Source organism: Mercenaria mercenaria, chromosome 7 (assembly GCF_021730395.1).
Source record: "Mercenaria mercenaria strain notata chromosome 7, MADL_Memer_1, whole genome shotgun sequence".
NCBI lineage: Eukaryota > Metazoa > Mollusca > Bivalvia > Venerida > Veneridae > Mercenaria > Mercenaria mercenaria.
This window is the reverse complement of record NC_069367.1, coordinates 51,183,054-51,207,859: the sequence shown is the minus strand read 5'-3', so window position 1 is coordinate 51,207,859 and position 24,806 is coordinate 51,183,054. Positions and strand designations below refer to the sequence as shown.

The following is a 24,806-nucleotide window of genomic DNA, read 5'->3' as shown; positions in this document are numbered from 1 at the left end:
TTCTGTCCGCAAAAGGAGTACCGCCAGTCTGTCTATTCAGTGCCAGGGTTTATATCAAGTAGTAAATTAAATGTAGTCAAACGCAAGCTTGTCCGTGTAAGTTATAAGGTATACAAATGTCTGTTGGTATGTATAAGTGGTGCGGTATACAAATGCCAGTATGTCCGTGTAAGCAATCAGGGCGTGTCCGTCCCCGTGTATAGAATCAGTTTTGTCCGTTTAAGTGCAAAATTGTCCGTGTAAATAATAATGTACACAAATGTCTGTTGGTATGTGCAAGTTGTGCGGTATGCAAATGCCAGCATGTCCGTGTCAGTAATCAGGGTGTGTCCGTGTCCGTAATCAGGGCGTGTCCGTGTTTATACTAGCATCATTTTGTCCGTTTAAGTGCAGAATTGTCCGTGTAAGTAATCATGTACACAAATGTCTGTTGGTATGTGCAAGTTGTGCGGTATACAAATGCCAGCATGTCCGTGTCCGTAATCAGGGTATGTCCGTGTCCGTGTTTATACTACCATCAGTTTGTCTGTTTGTGTGCAAACTTGTCCGTGTAAGTAATAATGTATACAATATCTGTTGGTATGTGTAAGTTGGGCGGTAAACAAATGCCAGCTTGTCCGTGTCAGTGATCAGGGCATGTCCGTGTTTATACTAGCATCAGTTTGTCTGTTTAAGTGCAAACTTGTCCGTGTAAGTAATAATGTATACAAATGTCTGTTGGTATGTGTAAGTTGTGCGGTATACAAATGCCAGCATGTACGTGTCAGTAATCAGGGCGTGTCCGTGTCCGTGTTTATATTATCATCAGTTGGTCCGTTAAAGTGCAAGCTTGTCCGTGTAAGTAATAATGTATACAAATGTCAGTTGGTATGTGTAAGTTGTGCGGTATACAAATGCCAGTATGTCTGTGTCAGTAAACAGGGCGTGTCCGTGCATGTGTATATACTAGCATCAGTTTGTCCATTTAAATGCAAACTTGTCCGTGTAAGAAATAATGCATCCAAGAAAGTTACTGTTCTGGGCGTGTCCATGTATATATCCTCGGCGTGTCAGGGCATATATCAGTTGTGTATAAAAGTGTACATATCAGTTGTGTATGAAGTTATGTATATCCGTGTGTTGGTTTACGCGGTAAGGTTTTTGTAAACTCGTCTGTAGGAAAACTATGTTTACGGTGTAATGTTATGGTAATCCGTGTGTTGGTTTTCGGTGTAAAGTTGTGTAACGTTATGTAAACCTGTGTGGTGGTTTACGGTGTCAAGTTATGTAAACCCGTGCTGTGGTTTATGATGTGAAGTTGTGCTAAGTTATGTAAACTCGTGTGTTGGTTTACTTGTGTTTCTGACGGTCAGTTTAAGTGCGTGAACAAGGTTTTGCCTATGGAAGTGTTCCTAATTCCTAGTTTGACGGTTATGCTGGGCAATATTATTACTCTAAACTTTCAATTCGAAACTATCAGGTTACACATACTCCTAGAACAGGCCTCCTTGGTACCACAATGGTCCTCTCCTTGTGTATCGTTTCCCGTGTCCATTGATAAACTTCACCGTACAAATGGAATAGGGCATAAGGAAATAGTTCAGAACAGTCGTAACAGGATTCTCAAAATTGACATTTCTTATAAAGCGACAGAATTATAATCATTATTTCGCGCAGATGTATTCATTCGTCTAACTCCGGCCTTAATTTTTTCACTTGATAAACTTTGCGTCGCACTTCGACTCGACGAGAAAACTTAGGCTAGAATTTGGCGGAAATTTTCTCGAGAAAATTTTATGGCGGAAATTCTAGCTTTAGAGTTGCATGTATTTTCCAGCTATTCGAAATTCATTAAAACTGATAATCTTAGTAAATCTTTTACCATTAAACGTGTTAAAGTGAACGTATTTTAAGCCTCCCCTGTTACTGCGTACAACAAAATTTAAAAATACGATCTTACAGGGCCTCGAGGTTCGCTCGTGCATATTTTGGTGTCTCTCGAGTAATCCTTGTTGTTTGGCTAATGTTTTGGGGGGTCCTGCAGCCGGTTGGTGCATACTAGTGTAGCACGTTGTGCATGTGTAGCACGTTAGTGCGTGGTGTAACACATTAGTGTGTGGTGTAGCACGTTAGTGCGTGGTGTAGCACGTAAGTGCATGGTGTAGCACGTTAGTGCATGGTGTAGCACGTCAGTGTATGTGTAGCACGTTAGTGCGTGGTGTAGCACGTCAGTGCATGTGTAGCACGTTAGCGCATGGTGTAGCGCGTCCGTACATGGTGTAGCACGGTAGTGCATGGTGTAACAAATCTTGCGTGTTGTGTAACACTTTAATAACTTACCATATTAGTCCACTGGGTCAAGCAAATCAGGGGATGGCTTAAAATAGTTTTTATTCTTCGTTTGTCACATAACACCTTAAGCTTGAGTTTCCGCTACGCGCCAGTCAGATGTGCTTAGTTGTGTTTCTATCGCGACTTCAGAATTACTTAGCGGCCACATATCTCCACAACGACAGCAGGACATATTATAGGAAGCTTTACGCAATAAAGGGACAGACGTTTAATTTGAAAACAGTGTTCTAAGGACTTGATCTATCTGTCGCCAATATGGTCCCGCGGAGGATCTGATCTATCTGTCGCCTATATGGTACCGCGGAGGATCTGGTCTATCTGTCACCTATTTGGTACCGCAGAAGATCTATCTATTGAAATAGGCATATTGACACTGACTGTTTAAATAAGTGACAATTCATAGTGCTAGCTGTAATAAATTTATCACTGTGTGGGCATTTGTCCGATATTAATAATGATAATAATAATAATAACATGATGTCTTTAATTGAAGTAAAGTTGTTGAGTTTTTAATTATTGTTGGGAGACCTAATCTTCCGTTTGGGTATGAGATTCCCCCAAATGTACATGAATGGCCACCATAAACAACTATTACGCATAGCAGACCAAGCTGTTCGGGAATCGAACCAAGTGTGTTGGATTCAGGTAACCGGAGTCTTAAAATAATTGTGTTTCATTAATATGAATAACATGACTAATGTTCAATGTAATTGAAACTGTTGAAACGATGACAAACGTTTCGAACAATTCAAAGTTATTTGCTAGCAAGCTGCACTAACATCATGAAAACTATGACATATTACTGTTACATTTTATTTCAAATAATGTTGGCGATATTTCCGAACCTATATACTCATTTGCAGTTAACACTTCATGCATAGTGTCTTTTATTTGTCTTGGATACATGTAATAATCAAGTTAGATAGTGTCATGATACAGAATAGAATTTGCAATAACGAAAAAGTATTCTTCAATAACATATACTACAGTAATTTGCTTCGACCCCACTGTACATACAATTTGAAAAGTAAATCGAAGCCTTTTGCATGTCTTGACTGTCAGATCGTGAGCAGCGCACATCGTTTAACGAAATTTAATATATAATGCAAGTCAAAGTTCCCGCAACATTCCCGCAATAAGCATTCCAGTTTAAATGAATTACGATATTGGTTAAACATGTGGTTCTTAAATTGTATTTTTAAAAACTTTCAATTTCTCATGAAAGTTCTGTCTCGCCTAAGTTTTATGGAGAAAATGGAGGCCATAACAAAGTTTGTGAGGGCGGTATTTCCATTGAAAAATAAAACATACGTTCTGTACTTTAAAGAACTTTAAGAAAATCTGAATATTTCTTAGACGGTTAGTGTGTCAAATTAAAATTATGAAGAAAAAATAACAACAGCATGGCTTTCTTAAGTAAATGAATTTTTCAAGATTTGCATCAGAAATACTGCTTTTTCATATATGATACATTGCGTAAAAACTGATTTCTATCAATTTTCATTGTACTGCAAAAAACACAGGTAGGTTAATATCGTTTGTCAATATGCATTCCCCAGACACAAATACGCATTTCCTTAATAGATATAAAATCAGTATCTTGATTAGACTGTTTTACTAAGGCTAAACAAGAAGAGCTTACTGGAAATAGTAACAATATAAACTGTTAAGATGCTGTCTACATGTATTACTTTTCTGCAAAATGTCAGTGGTGAAAGATAAATTCTGCAATTTTTTTTAAAGGACTGATCTATTTCCACTTAGTTTACTAGTACAAGTCCATGAAATTGTTTTAAGGTAAGGGTTTTCCAAGAATACCATATATTGGTTTTCAATTCATACTGTTCAAAAGCTTCTGTGATATATTACATCATTTTTTTTTCAACTAGGTCCACACATTTTTCCTGTTGCAAAGTCAACCAAACGGTATGTTTTGGAGCGTAAATCTTATTGCTTGCATTTCCTAAATCAAAGTGATTTCGACAGTTCGGGACAAGAACTATAAATATACTGATGTATGCTTTCCAAATATATTCTGAACACGCGAGTTGTGCCAATAAGATATGAATAAATAGCCGAGAAAAGAATAATAAAAGGATGTGATTTGCCAACCAATACTATCTTTGTTATATACATATAGATCTAATATAAAATATTTCAGAATATTTTTTTTTACGTTTCAAATCTTAACAAATTCTGAAGAAATTGTAAATTTTCTAACTTTCAAGACTAACAGTGCTTTAAGTAAGTAAACGAAAGCATTTCGAGACGTGGCATTTAGAACGTTTAGACGTTGTCGTGCATGGCGTGTATATTGTATTTCATTTATGCGATAAATAACATGTATTTCACTGACTTTACATCATACATTTGAATATCTAGAGACATTTTGAAATGTTGTCACTGACAAAAAAGTAACCGTGTATTCTTGATTTCATCACACGCTTTTTATGTAATACATTTTTGTATTCTCATTGCTCATGGTGCTTTGACAGACAATTTGTCCATTACTAGGGGTACTCTGAAGGATGATTTCTTATCGCTGATTTTCCCATAGTAGAGACGTCTGTTTATAAAATTAACACATATAATGCTTACACATTGCTTGTGTAAGAAGGATCCGACTTCCAAGTGTGCAAAATTTTCTTTTTGTATATGTTTCTTTTTCATTTAAGTCTACAATCTAGTACATACCAGTACAGTACAAATATTTGGAAACCTCCACACTACAGCGCATCTGTGCATAACGTGTTAGGAAAAGAACAGTGTACATGTACTATAACTGATCTTTCTTATTTATCTATCAGGCACATGAGTAATCAATTGTTTCTGGCTTAATACATTTATTTCGCTCTAGATCTTACTGAACTAAATTAAATGTTTCAGTAATTGAAAAAACGTGATTAAGACAACATGTAATTAACAGTTTGAACAACAGTTAGTATCGATTAACTGCATGAGCTATCACACGTCATTACTCAATTTAAAACACAGGAGGAAAAACAATCACTGAATCACAAGTCGATCCACTTAAACTATGTCCTATGACTGAGAAACGTTCTTTTTGTTTCTTTGCGCATCCATACTGAGATTGGTATTGCTGTTTAATATCAAAGTAGTCTTTTTCCGATTTGAATGAAAGGCAAATTGTCATAAATTTGGTCAAATAAGCGTTGAAAGTCTAAATAAACAGGGTTTATTTCAATAAAAGCTGTCATAGAAAATGTTTATCTTTTTCTTCTCATGAAGCAACACAAAAACGTAACATATAGTTCTTTTAACGGCCTCACTGTAAAAATAGAAATATTGTTTGGAAATCAGTAAATTTATTTTCTATGGTGTTGTTTCAAAGTATAGCCTTTTTTGAAGGTATTACACATTGAGTATAAATATCGCACAGTGAAATTCTCTGGATAAACTCAAACCATATGGATTACCGAGCTATCTGACTAAAATGCGACCGTTTTCAATATTTACGTTTTCTTCAATCTTCGGATATTTTCATTAGTCCTTTTTATAACCACTGCGTATCTCCGGCATGTAGATGCACATGTAGCATTAAATAGAACACTTTCCTATAAGTATAAAAAGTTAAAAAGACACCCGGCGGCTATTTAGAAAGATACACCTTCCTATACTTTTTAATGGTTTTAAAACAATTTGTCTTTGTAGTTATGAACGAAAAACATTAAATTTACGTCGCACCATGAGAAAACCAACATAGTGCATTTGCGACCAGCATGGATCCAGACCGGTCAGGATCCATACTGTTCGCTAACGGTTTCTCTAATTGCAATAGGATTTGAAAGCGAACAGTATGGATCCTGATGCGCAGGCTGGTCTGGATTCATGCTGGTCGCAAATGCACTATGTTGGTTTTCTCATGGTGCGGCTCAGATTCTTTTTCATCTTTCCATGCGTCAAATTAAGACAACAATCTTTAAAGCAATTTCTTGTTTAATTTTCAAAGCTTGTAATTTACTATTGATAGTTTTGATGGAGCTGTCCTGAAACTACAAGAAAATCGCAGGTTTTATCACATTTGAAATGCTTAACTTGTCCTTAAAATAATCAGATGTAAATATGATACTAAGAGACACACCTAATATAATAATGTAAAAATAAATCCTAATATTACCAGCCCCGCAATCATACAAGACATTTTGACATATGGCAGTATTTCATCCGTCATTGCAATGCCTTTAGAAGAAAATCGACGACTTATTGCGTGTTGACATTGTTATTACACCGTTCCCACAGAACAAATCGTTGCAAGCTAATCTGCACCGCAAATAAAGTCGCTAGTCGCGCAACACACATCACGGAAAACTGCAATTTTCATTCTTCTTTTAATGTAATTCTGTGATGTTTAAACACGCAGTTGTAAGAATCAATCAACATTATCAACAATGACAGGGCATTAAACTTGTTTCGATAGTGCAAACTTCTTTAATATTTCAGAAAGTCTTAAATGAACAGAAATTTTGTTCAAACTACAATCCGATCTTCCAAATTTTACTTCATATTTGATCAACAGCATTATCAACATCAGAAGAACTAGAAAGAATTTCATTTATAAAAAGATGCTTTTCATATTGTGTAAACTTGTGTACTTATTAAATGATAAATTGTTACCCTTTTGTTAAATGCCTGTGTACCATAACATATTTACCAAAAAAAACACCAACAAAAGAAAACTACAGTTTGAAACAGAAATGTTTAAGTTGCAAAAATGTATTTCAAATACGGCAACAAAGTGGACTTTGTATTTTGTTGAGCTTCAAGTAGAGGTTTTAGCAGTAATAAGTCTTTAAAGGCAGATTTATGATGAACTTTCTGGTAATTTTTCCTTTTTCAGAGACGCTGTATGTGTCAGTCAATATCTTTCAGGTCCGCCCTTTGTCTCTTTTCATGTTAAATAGTTACTAGAAAACGTACTGCCAACTTGAGTTCTATCACAGTTGTGGCATGATGCTTAGGTGTTTTGCGATGAACATTTTCTCTTATATCTTACTTATAAAATGTATATAAGTTATATAAGTTTTAGCCTTTTTAATTTATTATGTACATCACTATAAATTCGTTGTATCCTGGTGATCCAGTTAACTTTCAGATAGCAAATATACAGGTTCTCTGGTCCCAATCAGTTGAAAATACTAACATCATTTCTGGTTTGTGTTTACAGATATCTGTGTATATATGCAAATTTTGAACAAGTACCTGAGTGTAGAATAGTTAGGACGTTTATTTAAAGCAGCATCGAATTTTGTCGCCCAATGACTTAAATTGTACTGGTTTGTCTCTACGCCCAACAAAGTTTTGCAATGATTTTTCGTGCTTCCAGGAACAGGCTAGGAAAATATTTTTCAACCTTATATATTTCACACAAATATATCATAACAGTACATGAAAATCAAATGTTTAATTAAACAGTACAAAACAATATGTTACAGTACAATTAATCTGTATCCTACTTTCAGGTGATATAGCGTTGTCTATATAACTAATGTTAAATGTCAGCGACGAATGTTGCATTCCATCAAATTATTATGGAAATGTGTTATTGATTTCATCTGGTTAACAGTCCTACGTTCATACTTTTTTTCAGCATTTATTGTTATGCAGATACTGTGAATGCAACATATCTCTAAGTATGTCATTTTTTTCTATTAAAAATGTTAGAGGATTTTCATAATTATCGAATTATTATGACATCTTTTTTTTTAAATCAAGGCTGTTTTATATTTCAATTGCTAGGCATATCCCAATGTATGTCCTTATTGCTAACTTTCCCTAAATCGACGATAGCTCCTCACTATATTTCTAACAGTTCTTAAACATCAGCATATAGTATGTTTGTGTACTGTTTGTTGAAGAATGATCCGGTTTTTTCATACAGCGCAAATTTCTCCTTTTTATCTACATTTTTATGGGCAGCGAAGCGTGACCACAGATTTACCATACCACAAATTTACGGTCAAAACGCTTATCCGAAACCGAAGAACAAGTAGTTCCATGTCCTCTATAAATTTTACGTAATTCAAGTCTGTTTAACTTTCAGAACGCTTCTGAGATTCAACTTTATCAAAAACTGCACTGCTTAAGTACAAATTTGTCGTAATCTATATTTTAAAACAAATACAACGCGTATGAAAATGAGCATGATTGCTTTGATCACATAACCAAAACAACTCTTCATCACGTGACCAAAATAAACTATAAATAACGTACAAAAATAGTATAGTACTTCAGCACCATCCGCGTAGATCTATAATCGGTATTAAAACCAAGTTGCGTATTTTGTAAACGTTTTAAATTAAAACTCAGTTCCTGATATAAAAGTTAATCGAAATTTTATTATTATAACAACACCAAAGAGCTTGTTTTGGTCACATGATCAGAAAACATCTAACTAGCACGGCATGCGTTCTATTTTCGGATAAAATTGCACTCGTGTATCCGTTGAACTTTGTAGAATAGAAATGGGGTTATAGAAAGATATATTGCAATATCAACAGAAGAGGTGTTATCCTATTTATTTTTCAGAAAGAAAGATACGATCCTTTCATAATATTGACGTAAATAATTTTTATTTGCACGACTTAGGAAAATAATTGCACCCGTAACGGAGGGGGCGAAATATTCGTACATGTTTCCCGAAAATACGAACGAATGCACTTCAATTTGATTTAATATTACATTCCAGCCGGTGTTTGTGATTGACAACTCATAAAAGCGTATAATTAATTCGAAAGAAACATTTTTAACAATTTCGCCTTTTAATCGCCGGTAGATTCGCTATGTTTTCGTCCCCAAATATTCACGTTCTGGCGTACGCTTTTTTCTCGGATAATTACACAATTGCGGGACTCGGAAGACTGCAATGAAATCATTTGAGATCATTCAAACTAAGTTAGAAAAATTTCAAATTTCAATATTTGAATTTGAACAATAAAATTCGTAAAAACATCCTTTGCGAGCATAGAATGCAACCAAGAAGAATAATAGCAAACTCGGTTTGATTGAGTCTGTTCATGAGAGGTAATGAAATGTGCAACATCTCTTACGCCCCTAGCACCGGCTTAAGCAGAACTCTATTACACATATGTTGAATGGACTCTATGATCCCAAAGGACCAGAAAATATAACAATATTAAAACATGCATATTGTCATGATTATGAGGCATATTATATTAATCTACAGCTGAAAAATGTCTGAATGCAACCCGCAGATCATGATGTGTGCTGATATTGGAGATAATAGGATTTGTTTTGGTTGTTTTAAAATTGAATGAAACATTTAATTTCATTGTAAATATTCGCTTATTGTTGCTTTTAGTTTAAATTCTGAAGTGTCTTTTATCTATGTATATTTATGTATAATATATTCATAGCCTGCTTTTACCAAGATGAGATCTCATATGAAAAAAAATAAATAAAATGAAACATCTGTCAATGTCACAGGGGCGAGAACATGGAAACCCGTTTCTGATCAATAACTTGAGGATCACTTGACCCAGAATGATGAAACTTCATAGGATGATTGAACATGTAGAGTAGATGACACCTATTAATTTTTGAATCACTTGATCAAAAGTTAAGGTCACAGGAACCAGAACTTTGAAAACAGTTTCCAACCAATAACTTTAGAATCATTTGACCCAGAACCTTCTATCACGATGATAGGAATTACAAAGTCGATGGCCCTTAATGTTCTGGGGTCACTTGACTTAAGGGAAAGGTCACAGAGGCATGAAGATGGAAAAATTCTTTCTTGATCAATAACTTGAGAATCACTTGACCCAGAATATTGAAACTTCATAGGATGATTGGACATGCAGAGTGGAATACCCCTTTTGATTTTGGACTCACTCGATCAAAGATCAAGGTCACAGAGGCCTGAACATGGAAAACGGTTTACTTGAGAACCATTTGACCCAAAATTTTGTAACTTCATAGGATGATTGGACATGCCAAGTAGATTATCTCTATGCAGCCAAACATTAGTGTCTCTTTTTCTTCGCTCCTATCCTCCTTTGACTTCTGGCCTATTACGTCTATGCATTTAGGGACTAGGGAGACATGGGCATCTTCTAATTTGAAATTTAATTGCCCTCATTCGAAGGAGGAGGGGTATATTGTAAATATTAATGTTTGATGATGGATGTTGGTCGGTCTGTAGACAAATCAGTTTCCAGATGATTTTAACTGGAGAACGCTTGGGCCTAGGATCATGAGATCGGGAGATTTGACCAAATAATATCTGTTCCTTGTCAGTTAATTCATGCAAGTTTTCTACAAGCTCTTGTTATAACATCACATAATTATCAATTAATCCATGACCTTTGCTCACATTTACTTTTATTCCCCTTGTTCCAGTAAAAGCAGGGTGTTTCCCATTGATCTGTTAAAAAAATGCTTATATTCAAAAAAGATTTTGAGCAAAATTAACCAAACCTTACAAAATTTTCAATAAGCACACGGGCTTTGCTCTTATATTATTTTATCCCCTTTGACAGAGTAAAAGCAGAGTTTTACCCCTTGATTTGGTAAAAAAAAAGGTTGAAAATGCTTATTAATCAAAAGTACTTTAACTAGAATCACCAAACTTAAGCTAACTGTTCATGCCCATTACCAGAAGCTGTCAACCGCTGCCCACATCAGTCCTCTCAGTGCTTTGATTTACACCATGTACAGAAATAAGTTAAACTTTCACACAAACGCACACTCAATCTGATATGTACCAGCATTTTAACGAATGGTGTATTAATATGAACAACCTACTCTCAAAAATAAAGCTGTAAGAAAACATTTACTTATATTTCAGTTATAAAGTAATTTCATATGGTGTTTTGCATACTACTCAAAAAGACATAAATTTGATTTATAACGTACATGTTATTTCCTAATTCAACGATAATATAGTCTTTTCGTAATATTACAGAATGAAATATTTTAATGTATTGAGTCATCCTCCAATTTACATTATGCACGCAAGTCCCAACTCAAATTTAGTACTGGTTAACTATCGACATGTCAATATTCAATTTGTGACGTAGGGTGAAATGAAAAACATGTTTTCTCATTAAAATGATATTTCATGACTGCTAAACGTAAAGTGTCTTTTTTTATTTATCTTATATATATATTTTTTTCTCATACTCTCTCTCTCTCTCTCTCTATATATATATATATATATAATCATGCGATTACCATGCTGTTGAATATCTTTAGTATTGAAGCTACACAAAATTGCCATGTTCTATTCCATTTGTCCTTAAAAAATCAGGTCTAAGTATGATACAATAACGCACATCATACGTAAGGTAAAATGAAACCCTGATATTACCATCCCTAAAATAACACTAGACAAAGACACATAGGACAGTACTTTCATTTGAAGGTATCATTAATTCAGAAAAAACCGATGACAATCATTATATGAAACATAATCTACATAACATATATGAACTCGCAATTAGCGCTTATCACTGAAAACAGTAATGACCATTTTGCATTTTTAGCTCACCTCTCACAAAGTGACAAGTTGAGCTTTTGTGATCACGCAGCGTCCGTGCGTAAACTTTTGCTTGTGACCATTCTAGAGGTCACATTTTTCATGGGATCTTTATGAAAGTTGGTCAGAATGTTCATCTTGATGATATCTAGGTCAAGTTCGAAACTGGGTCATGTGCGGTCTAAAACTAGGTCAGTAGGTCTAAAAATAGAAAATCCTTGTAACCTCTCTTGAGGCCAAATTTTTCATGAGATCTTCATAAATTGATCAGAATGTTCATCTTGATGATATCTAGGTCAAGCTCAAAACTGGGTCATGTGCGGTCTAAAACTAGGTCAGAAGGTCTAAAAATAGAAAATCCTTGTGACCTCTCATGAGGCCATATTTTTCCTGAGATCTTCATAAATTGATCAAAATGTTCACCTTGATGATATCTAGGTCAAGTTTGAAACTGGGTCACGTGCGGTCAAAAACTAGGTCAGTAGATCTAAAAATAGAAAAACATTGTGACCTCCCTAGAGGCCATATTTCTCGATGGATCTTCATGAAAACTGGTCAGAATGTTTATCTTGATGATATCCAGGTCAAGTTTGAGACTGGGTCACGTGCGGTCAATAACTAGGTCAGTAGGTCTAAAAATAGAAAAACCTTGTGACCTCTCTTGAAGCCATGTTTTTCAAGAGATCTTCATGAAAATTGATCAGATTGTTAACCTTGATGATATCTAGGTCAAGTTTGAAACTGGGTTAAGTGCGGTCAAAAACTAGGTCAGTAGGTCTAAAAATAGAAAAACCTTGTGACCTCTCTAGAGGCCATGTTTCTCAATGGATCTTCATGAAAATTGGTGAGAGTGTTTTCCTTGATGATATCTAGGGTAAGTTCGAAACTGGGTCAAGTGCGGTCAAAAACTAGGTCAGTAGGTCTAAAAATAGAAAAACCTTGTGACCTCTCTAGAGGCCATATTTTTCAATGGATCTTCATGAAGATTGGTGAGAATGTTCATCTTGATGATATATAGGTCAAGTTCAAAAGTGGGTCACGTGCCTTCAAAAACTAGGTCATTAGGTCAAATAATAGAAAAACTTTGTGACCTCTCTAGAGGTCATATTTTTCAATGGATCTTCGCGAAAATTGGTCAGAATTTTTATCTTGATGATATCTAGGTCAAGTTTAAAACTGGGTCACATGTGCTCAAAAACTAGGTCAATATGTCAAATAATAGGACAAACGACGTCATACTCAGTTCAAAACTGGGTCATGTGAGGACAGGTGAGCGATTCAGGACCATCATGGTCCTCTTGTTTAAGTACGTAGACATATCACTATCAAGAAGAATCAAAGCCTTGAGATGTCTGGTGGTTGCGGGTTTGGTAGATTTATTTTTTGTTTAAATGCCAATCTATAAATATACATGAATGAGAAACAAATACAAATGTGCCTCATATCTAAGATGAACTCTGCCTGACCTAGCTTGTGATGTAACCATGAGCTGGAAGATAGATCTTATTTAATCTAAATGACCAGTGTCAATGGATACAGGTTGAATCAGAACTGCTTGATCATTGATAATTCATCCGCATTGTTCATGAATAGGACTATATTGTGTAGCACATGAACATCCTTTGGATGTAATCTGGAATAAAATAAAGATGCTATTTGATTGTCAGAAATACACTTGTAACTTTGGTAGCGGGGTAAATCACGATAGCGGACAAACACGATAGCGGACAAAACGGTAGATGCATCACAGATCCTACTTCCTATGGTGGCTGATTTCTGCCATTTCGGTCTGGCGTATTGGCGAATATAAATTATTATTTGTCGTTTTATGCGTTTATTTGTCGTACTGCCGTGTTGGATCCATTCAAACGTCTGACTTTTTCTTCTGATATACTAAAATCAATTACCAACAGGTCAGTACGATGGGTGGAAGCATGCCATTCTTAAATAGTAGTTTTCCATATTGATATAAAAGTAAAAGGTTAACTTGCGGGGTGATTAAAAGAACAATGTTACAAGGACCTCCTAGATTTATAGAAACAGTTCAGGCATTTCATATCTCAGCAATGTTACAGCTAAATCTGAGGTAACAGAGGTAATATGTCTTTAAAGACCATTTATGATGGACGTTCAGATAAATTGCCCGTTTTAGAGATGCTTAGTGGGTCAATCAATATGTTTCCAGTTCACGTGTTCCTTGCCTCTAATATTTTAAAGACAAAACTCAACAAAAGTTTTGTAATTGTAACATTTAGTAACATATATTGTATTTTCTAATGCAGTAGCACTGTATGCAATCATAAATAACATTTTCATGTCTTTATCAGAACTCTTGTTTTTATATTCGATAAACATGAATTTATATTACATGTATATCTTGCATTGGTATTTTTTTTATATAACAATTGGTTAGAATGATTTTGCTTGTTGTTTTGAATTCCCTAATGACACATTTACTCAGATACACTTAAAAGGACATATAAAGAAAATCAATAACTTAATTAAACAACACTGTTATATTATTACTATTCTAGAGAAAGTTTTAAAGGCACTGACCTCTAGATCGTATGCACAAAAAAGAAGACAATTTTATGACATCATCAGGAAATGATTGCTGTCTTTTTTAGAAGGCTTTGAAACTGAGTTACTGACAGAGCGTATGTTATGGAAACATGAATTACTTTTTCCTCCGTAGTGTATTGGTCAAAAACGGAGGAAAAAATATTGCCCGGGTTCGATTCCGGATTCGACCATGTTTTTTCTTGATTTGGCATTATAAAAATAGTTAAGAAACAACATTTTATGTCTTAATGTCCATAATATGAACAAACATCAATTTGACGGAAGATCAATTTTAACCACAATCTGCAGGCCAGCGCCTTTAAAGTCGACACACTACTATTTTGATAAATATCTGTATATAATGTCACGGCAAAACGCCAACGACGAAGGACAAATTCCTTCAAATTGTTATGGAAATTTATGATTGATTTGTTCTGGTCTAGATTCTATAATGATAAGTTTCTAATGTGATGTTAGAAAACAGCACTTAATGGGTTTGTATAAATGATTGCGTTTTGTTTCCAGATATATGATAAAGTAAATTGTTAAACAAGTATGCGATTACTCACATCATTTTTCAAGGACAAATTGAGATATTATTTTTTTCAGGTGAAAGGCATATCTTGGTGTATGACTTCCTGAGTGCAAGTCTAACTGCTGACTTTCTCCTAAGAGTTCCGACAACTCTATGAAATTAGCATATAGAATGTTTGTACAATGTGGGATAATAATCCGGTTTTGTCAGATGGTGCAGATCTCACTTTCTGCCGCTTTTTATTCTCATATTGAATCTAACGTTTTGTACGAACTATTTAGTAAACAGAAACACATATTGCGCTTGCAGTAACTGTTATCAATTCAATTTTTTATGCTACGATATTGACCAAATAGCTTAGAAGGCAACAGTAAATGGGTCTTCCTCTTATGAGATTTGGGATCATGCAGTACATTCAACATATGTGTAATAGAGTTCCACTTGAGCTGGTGCTAGGGGGCGTGAGAGGTGTTGCACATTTTTTTACCTCTCATGAACAAATTCAATCAATTTGAAAAACAGAGTCGGCTATTATTACTCTTGGTTGCATTCTTTGCTTCCAAAGGATCTTTTTACAAATTTTAAAGACAGTCGAAGTGTTTTCCAGTCATCTAAACGAAATGTTCATATGAGCCGTGCCATGAGAAAACCAACCGCATCCGCGCAGTCTGGTCAGGCTCCATGCTGTTCGCTTTTAAAGCCTATTGGAATTGGAGAAACTGTTAGCGAACAGCATGGATCCTGACCAGACTGCGCGGATGCGCAGGCTGGTCTGGATCCATGCTGGTCGCAAAGCCACTATGTTGGTTTTCTCATGGCGCGGCTCATATATATGTAAATTATGTTGTAATCCTTATTTAATGTGTATGCATTTACTGCTTTCTCTTAAGGAGGTAGGTTACCTTCATATTTGTATGTGCGCATGTCCAACCGGAAGCTAACGTGACGATTTACGACGACGTTTACGACAAACTAAATGTGTTTGTATATTCATTCTTCTGAAAACAAATCATGAACCTGTCTCCGATCTGATGCTTTATGGTTTAATAATGCAGAAATAATGAATAAATTGCCGCAGAAACGTTTCAAAACAATGTTGTCTTAAAATGACGTCATTGGCGTCATGACGTTACGTGACAGTTACCGCGCAAAATTAATAGCTTTTACCTTGAAAGTACGTAATTCTCTGCATTTCCTTTATTTTAACTATTTTCAAATAACCATTATTTGCTGAAATATGTTTTATGAGTCTTTTGCTCTGAATAATAATCAATATTTTGATTCTTTTATGTACTTATACTGAAATGTTATGCGGAATGTAAAAAAATGGATGAAGGTTACCAATGTTATTTGGAATATAGTTGGGTGAAAGGTTACTTGTTACGGCCATTTTCAAATAAAAAATAAAGCAGCTTGATTTGTAGTACCTATTTTTCAGGTTCCGTTGATAATTTGTTACTTATATACTAAAACTAAGATCTAAAATTGTTCAAATTTCAGTAGAAAATTATGGTTTCTTGAATTGAATTGATGTTACCATGGAAACAAAGCCCGTGACCTATGTATCTAAATGTAAAACTCAAAAGCGTTGACACTGGTCTATTTAAGAAACACAGCTTCGGCTTTATTTTCATTTCAACAATACCCATGAGAATAATAGCAGCACACTGAACGATTTTTCTATGAAAAATGCCAGACGAGGGGTACTGCTGTAAGTGTTCTAAGCTGTGAAATTTGTTTGAATCAATGCAAATAACACGAAAATATAACTTACGTTAGAAATAATATGTTTTAAAGGTACATTAACTGGAACAATAATCTTATTCAATATTTTTTGTAAGAAATTACGACAAAAAGCAAGATATAAGCTATTTTAAACATCTCTGTTGCCATGGTTACCTTAAACTTTAAGAAAAATAGGGTACCATGTAAAGTGCTTGGTATTTTGCTAAAAATATTACCCAAATATTCCATGTTGGTTATTAACAGAATGGCACTGAAGCCGTCGAAAACCCCTATTTTTATACATAATTGTTTAAAAATGAGGGAAAATGCGTTACCATGGAAACACGAGCCCCGCGACATATACATTTTAAGCTTATATTAGAAAGCTAACGTGTAAACTAGTAAAATTATCAATTATGCAGACTTCTACGGATATCAATGAAACTAAAATACACTGAAAAGTGTTAAATATCCGTATTTTCCTTCTTCTTTCAATATGAAATACCTTTGGAGGGTCATGTTCTTCAAACCTGTATAACAATTGAACTTGAAGGGACAGAGACAAACGAATTTGAGATTGTAGCAGTTTAAACTTCATATTACACGAAATACAAAACGTTGCTGCGGTTCAACTAATTTGAATTTACCCTTGTAACAAGGTACCCTACCTCCTTAATATCTAATTTCAGTAACTGAATACTGTGAAATCATTTAATATTGTGAACATAAAAGTTCATGGTTCTGGCATAAAACGGCTATTTCGAGGGGACATAAATGATTGATAATAAATGTTAAAGGAAAAACGAATGGTAATTCTCTTCGTTTCTTTTGATTATGTTTCATGGACTGACGCAAATAGGAAAGCTATGAAATTTAGTGCCCCATGAATATTAATGATTTCACAGTAAGCGATATCATAGATTTGTTCAAATAATGCTATTAACGGCACAAACAACTCAAACCCAGTAATGATTTTGAACCACCCGATAGCAACATGCGGTAAACAAGAGTGCCAGAATATCACAATATACGCCCGTCACAGCAAATTTCTTTATACTAGCACCTGTATTTGCAAATGGAATTTTAATTTTGTGGTTTTTTAGTAATTATTGTTATTCTTTTGTTTTATTAAGTCCACAAAAAAAACTCCTTACCAGGTAGAGATACCTTAAAATACACATAAAATTTGAAAGTAACATCTATGTTGTAGAAGAGTCTACCACAGAAAAGTGGTCTTTGTTTTTTTTCTATGGTCAATTACAAAAAAAGTTACAATATAAGTTATTTATAGTAACAACTAAGGGAAGTTAATCTTAACCCCCCCCCCCCCCCACTCCCCCACCCCCACCCTCCCCCCAAATTGTATGTCCATATAAAAATCCTTACCAGGTAGAGATAGGCCAAACTTCAAATTGGATGTACTACAGAAAAGTGGTCGCGATTTTTCCCTGCGACTAGTAATGAAAAAGAAAATATAAGCTATTTATAGTAAAACAAAGGGAAGTAATTCTAAAGAAGGGACCTCTGCATGACACGTCTCATGATAGTGTACAATTGAGCCAAGTCACATCAAAATCCCTCTATGCATGAAGAAGAAATGCTCGGGACAAAGTCATTCTTGAATTTGATCTTTGACCGCAAAGTGTAGCATTGACCTTAGATCTAGGTACCTGGTTCTTGCACATGACACTCCGTCTCATAATGGTGAACAATTGCGCCAAGTTTCATCAAAATCCCTCCATGCATGAAGAAGATATGCTCCGGACAAAGTCTATGGACGCCGCCCGGCCGCCAGGGGCGTTCCCATAATACGTCCCGTTTTTCAAACGGGGGTATAAAAAAGTTGTCAATAGCCAGTCCCATTTTCAGTCCCAATATGACCTTGTCCCTTGACCTATTAACCCTCAACGCGCAAAGGGCCATCTATTGACTATAGGCAATGATCCTATGAAGCTTATATAGTTCAAATGTTTCATTAGTTAATATTGGGGCCTTGCCCTTTGGCCTACTGACTCCCAAAACAAAAGAATTCAGCTACTAACCACAGGCAATTATCCGATGAAGACTAACGACTATAGGACAAATTATTGGTCAGTTATTAGTCCGAGAGTGATTTTTGGCTTACGGTTATCACGAACTCAACCTTTGACCTCGGGTTCATCTATTGACCACAGGCTATCATCCTATCACATTTCACGACTTGCAACCAAAGCGTTCTTAAGTTATCGATCCCTAACCTCCCCGCCCGAACACACACCCTATCAAAAACGGTCTTCAGCTCAAGGTTTCCGCAGCCCTGATCTATGACACGTGAAACAATTTGAATCATCTTCTGTTCAGAGGTATCTTCTTTTGGAGTTTGACGAATATAAACCGAATCGATTGGAGAGTTCACTGTGACATATCCCCGCCACAATAACCTAAGACACTTTGAGAAACGGTAGCAATGCACGCGCCATTATGATGATTCTCGAAGAAAATCGGCGACTTATTGCGTGTTGACATTGTTATAACATCGTGCACAGAACAAATCGTTGCACGAAACTTAATCTGCACCGCAAATAAAGTCGCTAGTCGCGCAACACACATCACGGAAAACTGTAATTACCATAATTGTAGTTTTAATGCATTTTTGTACAGTTTAAACACGCAAATGCAAGAATCAATCAATATCATTATCGTCAAACAGGAAAATAAATGCTGCACCTAACTGATAGTGACTGCAAACGCTACATGAAACCCAGATAAACTATGTACCCTACTCAGAAACTTGACTTTGTTTTATTTGAAAAATTACCAAATACCTACAAGCTCAGTATACAAATTATTAAAACTTTGAAAGTTAAAATGAATGCAGATGATGGATTTTGTACATAGGTGTATGAAATAAAATTCATAAACATTGACGGCATTTACAGTTTTATTCTCTTATCTATGTTTGTTTGTCTTTCTGTCTGTCTGTGCGTGCGTGCATGCGTGCGCGTGTGTGTGTGTGTGTGTGTCTCTTTGATTAAATATTGAACGGTTTCTGTCGAAGCGTATCAATAACAGTGCGAGATGTTTCTGTCAATCTAGAGTTTTGTTGGTTCGTGTATTTAAGCGAAAACATTGTATAATTTTGCAACATTTTAAAATAAATATCACAGTTTAGAAAATGCAAAAACGTGTCCTATCTTACAAATGTAAGCTTTTCTAGCTAGTTTAGACCATTTTCTGGATAAAAAAGGCGGAAAAAAATCAGTAGGGGAAACTTCCCGTTTGGGAACTCAACCACTGGGTTTTCCCCTACTTCCTGAACGGGAAACTTGATACTAAATATAGTAACTTGTTTCCCGTTCGGGAAGTAAAATCACCCATTTTTGACTTGTTTCATTCAAAAGACAGGTTGCATAAGAATAAGTATGGTATAAAAATGAAATACACCTTGTAAACTTATGAAATATGTCTCAATGTCTACCATTCTATTGTTTTAAATATCCTAATAAAATTTTATATATCACTGAAATTACTTAATATATAAATAATTTCAAAATTTCCTGAATTGGAATCGTAAAGCCTTTTCTGACAAAGACCAGGTGCATAAGAATATGTATGGTATCATTAAATGAAGCTTGAGATTTATTTCTAAATTTCTACCATTCAATTTGTTTTAAATACCCTAATAAAATTTTTATTTAACATTGCAGTTACTTAATTTCAAAATTTCCTGAATGTGAAACTTGACGTCCCGGTCGGGAAGCTCATATATAGATTTATACTGAATTGCTTGTCTTATATAAAATTTCCAGATGCTTCAACACTTACTTTTGACAAATACACAGTTTAACTTATGAAATGATTTATGGCAAAAGAGTGTTTTAACACTATTTATGCACGATGGGCGGTTATACGTCGGGCGTAATAATTTTACCAGTGTTACCACCCGAGTGTATAAATAGTGTTAAAACACTCTTTTGCTATTACAAATTATTTCGATTCAAATTTTTCCTTAATCTCAAACAGCAGATAAAATACAGTAGCGCTCTTTCTTTGTCGAAACAAAAACATGACGTCACCGCACGTTAACGTGACGTCATTTTAGCGTAAGTGTGTTTTAACAGAGACAAGCATATTAGAATACTTCTGTGTTTCCCGATTAGGAAGTAACGTTTCCTTTTCGGGAAACTTTGAAATTAAGAAATGTAAAAGTTAAATAAATATTTTGTTAAGATAGTAAAAACAGATCTGAACGGTAGAAATTCAGATAAAGTATCTAAGTTTACATTGGAATATTTCATTTAATGACACCATGTATACTCTTATGCATCGGGTCTTTTGATGTAACTACTAAACTAGATGCCCACAGGCAACATGACGAGCCCGTCAGCTGTCAAAAGGACTGGGAGTTGCACACAACACTCTGTCGCATTGAGGCAAACATTTATGCCAAATAAAAAAGTCCACGCAAAAATCCTAACCAGTAGAGATAGGTAAAAATACACCTCAAAATTGGATGTAACATGCATGTTGTACTACAGAAAAGTGGTTTTGACTTTTCCCTACGACCAGTAATAAGAAAGTTACAAAATAAGCTATTTATAGTTACAACAAAGGGAAGTAATTCTAGGTTCTTGTGCATGACACTCCATCTCATGACTGTGAACAATTGTGCCAAATTACATCAAAATCCCTCTATGCATGAAAAAGAAATGCTCCGGACGAAGTCATTCTTGTATCTGAATTTTGACCTCTAAGTGTGACCTTGACCTTAGATCTAAGGACCTGGTTCTTGCGCATGACACTCCGTCTCATGATGGTGAACATTTGTGCCAAGTTACATCAAAATCCCTCCATGCATGAAGAAGAAATGCTCCGGACAAAGTTGTCATTCTTGTATCCTTTGACCTTAGACCTAGGGACCTGATTCTTGCGCATGACACTCCGTCTCATGATGGTGAACAATTGTGCCAAGTTACATTAAAATCCCTCCATGCATGAAGAAGCAATGCTCCGGACAAAGTCGTTATTGAATTTGACCTTTGACCTCTAAGTGTGACCTTGACCTTTGAGTTAGGAACCTGCGGTTTGCGCATGACACTCCGTCTCACTGAGGTTAACATTCATGCCAAATATAAACAAGATTGCTCTATGCATGTCAAAGTTATGGTCCGGACAAACAAATCCGGACGCACGCACGCACATACACCGAACAGCCATTTGGACAACTATGTCTTCGCTTCCGCAAGCGGGCTCGACAAAAATGTTCATTTTGCTTCACGGACGGGAAACAAGTTATTCTATATTTAGTTTCCTGTACGAGAAGTAGGGAAATATCATAAAATTTAAAATGGGATTTGTTACAAAGAACGTTGGATTATGAGTTACAAACTGATTCTACTCTTTGGAGCGCAAACGTATTAACGTACTGTCCCTTATTACTTAAGATACGCATGTCGGGAAGTAACTGAAATGTTGTGATATTCATAAAAGTTTTAAATAAAGTTTGTATATTTATATCAGGAATGATTTATAATGCAAGCGTTTATTTCACTAGCTGCCTCCAGTAGCAACATTAGTTACGTCATAAATACCAAACAGAATGAAGTACATGATACAGCAAACTATATATGTATATGCAAACTAATTTAGTACTTGAGTCTCAAAGCAAGCTAATTAACGCAAAAATCAATAACAATTAACAAACAATATCATTATATATCTACATCGCCAGTCTCCATTACTTGAAACTGTCTCGACAAATGTTGCCATATGACAAAAAAGCGTTACGTTATTTGTCTGCAACAATGGAACTAGCAATAATTAGCAATGATTTGCAATAGTTTTCAGTCTTTCAAATGTGTTTGTTGCTATTTTTCATGTTGGTGCAATTAATACAATAATTATTGTTATTATATCTATCTTTATCATTTATTATTATTAGCATATTTTTATGAGGGTAACATATATGACTATGCCATTCTAACATGGTAATTCATGTATGTTTATAACTATATACCTTGTATATTTTCTAACAAAAAGTTTTAAATAATAAAAATGTAATAAAATAGTGTTATTATAATAGTAGCTCGATCTGGGATGCGTGGATTTTTGCTTGCGCGCCGAGTGTGAGCCGACCTTGCAAAATACAAAATCCCAGATCTAGCTACTGTAATAATGACCCTTTTAATATATACCTCCGCCTTTTCGTTTGGTGTTTTGTTATTGAACAAAATCTTCACTGTTTACTGATGTTAAAATGGAACTTAGTAGTTTTATGTGCGCTATTTATAGACCTGTGTCAGGTCAAGTAGTCCGGTAACATACAATACAAAAGATACAATACGGAATTTATTCTGCCTGTTCATATTTAACTGTGAAATACAAACCGATTGTTTTACAAAATTTATATAGTTATATAATAAGCCTAAATATGTCACTTGCATTAAGGAAAACGGTACTTTCCGCTGGATCTGAAAATGCTATAAGACTGCAGTGTTTTGTACTGCATGCACATGCATATTGAACAGCGAATGGCGAGGTATCACCTGGCAACTTCCAATAAAATTTATTTAATACATGTTTGCCGTTCCACAAGAAAACCTGTATTAATGGAATTACATAATCAGTGCATTGTTGATAATTTGCCTTACTGGGGAAGTATTGTTTTTTCTATAATTGTTAATGCAGAAACTAGACACTGGCATATTATCATTATGTAATTCAAGATAAAACAATTACAATCCTTTTACTAATATCTGTTATCTGTGTTGTCATGACAACCAAAATTTAAAACCACCCATGAATAATGAGAAAGTAGTTGTTTCTAGCCAGAAAGCTCTCAGTGAAACCAAAAATACACGGCTTTGTTTAATTTCAGTAAAATATTTTCAAACAGTCTCCAATTATTTAATATATAATGTCATGCTAGTGATTGATACATTTGTTGCATAACTGACATGAAATATACGCGACATGCACGACGACGCGAAATACTTCTTTAACGTTGTTTACGTGACGTCTATTACGCGTTCGGTGACTATTGATACAATGGAAAAAGTGAAGATAACTTCTCTGCAAATTTTCAGATTTAATGAGTTAAATGACCAATCTAATGACTTAAATATTTTTTTTATCAATTATTCATTAACACAGTCCGTCCATGTAATAGCTCATATAAATTGTTCTCTGGTTTTGCAATGCATTTGGAAAAATTACAACAAACAAGTTCTTAAAAAAACAAGAAATTCCTTTTTGTTTAAAAAGAAGGTTTAATGTATTGAGAACACTAGAACATGTTGAACACCAGATTTTACGTAACTCGTGCGAATATTGATATTTATTTTATACTGTAAGTATATTTTGTATAAAGTACTAATAGTTTTCGGGAATATTTTTATACTCTTTGAACATTTCATGACAAACAGAGTAAAATACAAATAAATTTAGCATGGATCACATTGTACTGGTTCTTTACGAACACGCGTTCAATGTAATTTAACTTCTGCATAGCGACATCACAAAGAAGAATGCACTTTGTTTGTTGTATTTGTATTGTTTCCTAATGTTTTTAAATGTAGAGTTGTAGATACTTTCAAGCAAGAACGGGCTGGTACATTGGATCGAAGTACAGTACTTAGTAACTATAATCATTGTAAATCTGTTCTTTGCTATGAGAACTATCTTGATATATTACCACGAAATTATAGAGTTTATTTTTGTCGATTGAGAGTCTCTGCGCACCCCCTTAGAATACAAACTGGAAGATAACATTCCATACTAGCAGAGATATTGTCAATGTTGTAACCTTTTAGATTTAGAGGATGAATATCATTTCGTATGTGTATGTCCATGTTTTCAAGATATACGTAAAAATACTTGAAAAAATATTATTATGTTAAACCGTCTATGTATAAATTTATCGTATTACTTAAGAGTCAAAACAGAACGGTCTTGATAAATACATCCAAATATATCAAAGAAGCTTTGTCATTAAAAAACGCAATTTTTAATTCCCAATAGAGTATACATAGATAATTGTTCAGCCTCAGTAACAGTTCAATGTGTGCGTTCTTTGTGTTTTGTTGTATATATTCATTTGCCCTGTACATATTCACGTGATTATGATTACTATTTATATTGTATGTAGACAAGACGATG

General features: G+C 34.8%; 1 protein-coding gene across 1 annotated transcript in view; it reads right to left on the bottom strand.

Annotated features, from left to right (window-relative positions):
* Positions 1-24,806, bottom strand: part of LOC123554172 (cyclic nucleotide-gated channel rod photoreceptor subunit alpha-like) — a 176,729-nt gene that overhangs the window by 68,960 nt on the left and 82,963 nt on the right. The gene's annotated exons all lie outside the window — the stretch shown is intronic.